The following is a 4,862-nucleotide window of genomic DNA, read 5'->3' on the forward strand; positions in this document are numbered from 1 at the left end:
GTTAAAGACTTAAATATAAGACCTGAAACTATATATTAAAAAAATTCCTGAAGAAAACCTAAGAAACACTCTTCTGGACATTGGCCTAGGCAAAGAATTTATGATGAAGACCCTAAAAGCAATTGCAATGAAAACAGAAATATTCAAATGGGACTTAATTAAACTAAGAAGCTTCTGCACAGCAAAAGAAATAATCAACAGAGTGAACAGAAAACCTATTGAATGGGAGAAAATATTTGCAAATTACATGTCAGACAAAGGGCTAATATCCAGAATCTACAAGGAGCTCAAATAACTCAACATGAAAAAAACCAAGTAACTCCATTAAAAAACGGACAAAGGACATGAGTAGATACTTCTCAAAAGAAGACACACAAGTGGCTAACAAACATATGAAAAAATGCTCAATGCCATTAATCATCAGATAAATACAAATTAAAACCACAATGAGGTATCACTTCACACAGTCAGAATGACTATAATTAGTCAAAAAAAAACACAACAGCTGTTGGTACAGTTGCAGAGAAAGGGAAATGCTCATCTACTGTTGATGGGACTTTAAACTAGATCAACTTTTACAGAAAACAGTATAGAAATTTCACAAAGAACTAAAATTGAATTACCATTTGACCTCACAATCTTACTTCTAGGGATCTACTCAAAGAAAAAGGAATCAGTACATGAAAAACATACTTGTACTCATATGTTCATTGCAGCACTATCCATAATAGCAAAACCATGGGCCCAACCTAAGTGCTCACCAACAATTGACTCAAAAGAATGTAAAGAATAAAGAAAAATGGTATATATACACCAGGAAATACTACACAGCCATAAAAATGATGAAATCATGTCCTTTGCAACAAGATGGATGGAGATTATCATCCTAAGTGAACTGACTGAGACACCACATGCTCTTACTTGTATGTGGGAGCTAAATAGCCACAAAGATGAAAATAAGACACCTGGGATACCAATAAGAGGGAGGTGGTGTGAAAGACAATAGATGATTTATTTTCATAAAATAGAAGTCTGCTAACATGACCAAGAGCATATACTAGCATACAGATGTGACCAAAACCTCGTTAGAAAGGGAGGCATGATGATAATGTCATCTTAGGGAAAATGAAACTTAAAAATAAGGAAGCTGAAGCCCAATCAAATAGCAACAAGTACTTATTTTAACCTTAAGTGGACTAAAACTACTTAGGCGATATCTGGGTGAGATTACGACCCTGTAATCTGATCAATGAGGAACTGGGGAAGGGATTTGCATATTAGAAGATAAATTGCTTGTTGTAATTGCTCTGGGTGTGCCTGCCCACCAGACACCCGATCTTGCAAGACTGTCATTAAAGTCCCGCTTCTGCTGCACTCCATGTTTCTCTGTCCATCCTTTGATTTTGAACAGGTGAGTTCACTTCTCACAGGTGGAAAGGGAGATCAGGGTTAAGAAATTACCTATTGGGTAGAATGTTCACTATCTGAGGAATGGGCCACCTGAGACAAAATCCACACCACTGCGCAATATGTCCATGTAACAAACACGCACAATTACCCCAGAATCTAAAATAAAAATTTTTTGGAGAAAAAAAAATTAGGCAGAGAAACCAGAACAACTAAAAAAGAATGAAACAGAAAATCTAGAATTGAGACATGTAAACTTAAATTTAGTAAGTAAATATAAGAACTTAAAAGTGGGTTTAATGATAAATTGAACATAGATGAAGAAAAAATTATCAATTAAATAATTTCCAATCTTGGTCAGAAAATATCTAAAATGAAGTATGAGAAAACAAAAGAATGTAAAATCATAAGAGAGAATATAAGACTAGAAGATACAGTAAGAAGTTCTAACTAAAGTATGTGACTGTAGTCACAGAAAGAAAAAGAAGAGGGAAAAAATGGGTTTTATTTGAAGAGAAAATGCCTGAGGAATTTCCAAAACTGTTAGAAGTTTATGAAGTCTACAGATTCAAGATGCTTTCTCTATAAACTTTCTACAAAACAGGACAAAAATGCAAGACAAAAAACAAACTATAATCACATTATATTGAAACTGAAAATCAAAGCTAAATCTTACAAAGCAACTGGAGAACATAAGGCAGACAATTGATTGTAGCTGATATCTGACCAGAACCTAATAGAACATCTGGAAGACAGTGGAATGCTATCCTTAAAGTGCTAAAAAAGGAAAAACAAAACATAAAATTCCCAAATTCACAAAACTACCCTTAAAAAATGAAAGGGAGAGATCACAATCCAGACAAGATGACATAGTCTTGTTTCTCCGTACTTCTCCCTGTTGCATACAATTATAAACCCTAGGAAGAAAACACAACTGTGATGATTAATTTTATGTGTCGTCTTGGCTGGGCCACATTGTCCAAATATTTGACTAAACATTATTTGGGTATTTTTTTTGGATGAGATTAACATTTAAATGAGTGGACTTTGAGTAAAATAGATTACTCTCCACAAAGTGGGTGGACCTCATCCAATCAGTTGAAGGCCTTGATAGAAAACAATGACCTCCCATAAACAAGAATAAATTCAGCCAACTGACTGCCTTTGAACTCAAACTACGAGTGTGTGTACACATATACACATTAGAAACATGTATTTTGTTGTTTCCATTTCATACAAATGATAGCATATTATATCTACTTTTCTCCACCTTGCTTTTTGTACTTAACCTTTTAAATACAAAAGTTCTCAAAGAACTTTTCATATTAATTCATAAAGAGTTTCTTCACTCTCTTTTTTTCCTCAATGGCTACATGTTTTTCCATTGTATAGCTATATCATAATTTTTTAAAATACATATAAATGTATTGTCTTTTTTTTTTAAGAATTCAGTTAAATATTTATTGAGCAAATGCAAAATAAATGAACTAAGGGGAAAGGGTGTTTTAACCTGAAAACACAACAAACAACTTGAAATACTCAGAGGGCTGTCACACATAGAATGAAAGATCTGTTCAATATTTCTCCAAAGGACAGAACTTGAACCAAGAGATAAATATAGGCAACCATGGTTATACAAAGTATATTACTTACTAGCTCCATTCCTCATATAATGTATTCTATACTTAAGTTTACCTTCTTCTGAAAGGAGACAGTACAACTTAATCTTCTTGTGAATGTCTTAAATAAGTCCCATTTTCATTGCAAGCCCTCCACTGCCAGCATTGGGTGGGCTCACACTGTTGGAAAGAAATTTAAAGTTAACAAACTGGTTTACCAGAAGAATGGTTTATTTGTTCCTCAGCTATATTTCTGTATTTGGCATTAGTAGCTCTCAGGACGTGGGGAGAAAAGAGAGCATATTCTACAAAGAAGGTGAATCACAATCTCCAGCAATTCAGATATTGCCCCTGGGGACAGTTCTCCTCAAACTCCAATGAATCACTACAACTATCAACCAGTGGTACAGATAAGAGTGTGGCCTGTGCTAGGGCAGGGAAAAGAGAGTTGACAACCACCATTCTTCATGAAACAGGAGATCTTATTTTATGAGTCAGTAGAAAATATAAACTAACCACATAACACTGATGGTCTCCATCCAGATCATTAAATATTACAAAATGAGCATTGTTTCAACAATTGTTCAGCATAATGTTTTAGGACAAAACATATATAATATATTTTATATTATATATGTCTTTTATCACATAGTAAGGAATGCTGAGGTGCTTAATCCATCCAATAAATTGAAAATAAAAATTTTGCATTTCTAAATTTGTCAGTGTACAGAATTCTGAAGGTGGATCTTGAACTCAGGGTGATAAATTAGTTTTCAAGGAAAGTCACGTAATTGGTCAGTCTGGCTAACTGCTGTTCATTCGGGATTGGAGAAACTGGTGCAAACTTATTAAAGGAAGCATCCAGGGCTCCTGCAGCTGGCTTTCTGGGCAGAACTATTCTTGTGGTGGAGTCACCCTGCCATCCTTGTTCTAATATACCTTTCACGACTTCTACAGGAAGTCCAATGAAGGCTGCAAAGTCATTGGCTACTATTGAGATGCATGCTTGGGAGACCAGGATGAATGCTCGTCTCCTTGTCCCATCTCTAAGTGCTTACCTGATTGTTTGGCTGGACCATCTCAGGCCACTGGTGAACATTGATGGTTGTATAGATCCCAGGGAAAGCTCTCGCCAGATTCTTTGTCCTACTGACCAATTTCCCCCAAGCTCAGAATTTGCAGATTTTATAGCAGGTGGTATTCTTTTCCAAAGATATCTTGCATTATTCATGTCATTATGGAGCAAATATAAAGCTAGAAGCTGACCATACACTGGTGGTATAGCAATTCCTCAGTAACCTCAAGTTCCTGGTTCTCACACTGATCCGGCAACTTTTTGAAATTGAAGGCACTTTCTACCATCTCCGCCACTGGCATCTTCCTGGCCGGTCTCACTGCCACATGGCCCCAGACCCCAGACTGTTTTTCAGTGTATTGTCTTTGTAGAATAAATTCCTAGAGGTGAAACTTCTAAGTCAAAGGAAATTTCTCTCTCTCTCTCATATTCATAGATATTGGCAAATTGCCCTCTAGAGAGATGGTTTAAATTTACATTTCTTGCAACTATCTATGAGAGCACCTGTTTCCTTCCAGACTTAGCACAATGTGATACTAAGATTTTTGATGTTTGCAAATCCAATAGGTGAGAAAAGTGTCCTTTAACTTTCACTTCTTTTTTGATATATTTGATAGATTTATGAGCCACTTATAATTCTTTTTGTGAACTCTATTTCCTTTGCTATTTTTCTCTGTCCATTTTTACATTGAGTTTTTGCTTTTTTTTTTTTTAAATTGGGTTGATGAAGTTCTTATATTGGGGGAAATCATCCTTTTGTC

At 35.3% G+C, this 4,862-nt stretch overlaps 1 pseudogene across 1 annotated transcript; it reads right to left on the reverse strand.

Annotated features, from left to right (window-relative positions):
• Positions 1-3,492: 3,492 nt before the first annotated feature.
• LOC103256006 lies at positions 3,493-4,403 on the reverse strand (annotated as a pseudogene). Its single transcript, XR_002481722.1, has one exon. The product of XR_002481722.1 is annotated as a COP9 signalosome complex subunit 8 pseudogene (transcript).
• Between the last annotated feature and the right edge of the window lie 459 nt (positions 4,404-4,862).

Source organism: Carlito syrichta, unplaced genomic scaffold, assembly GCF_000164805.1.
Source record: "Carlito syrichta isolate Samal-C Ts95f unplaced genomic scaffold, Tarsius_syrichta-2.0.1 Scaffold288834, whole genome shotgun sequence".
In the NCBI taxonomy this organism is placed as follows: Eukaryota; Metazoa; Chordata; class Mammalia; order Primates; family Tarsiidae; genus Carlito; species Carlito syrichta.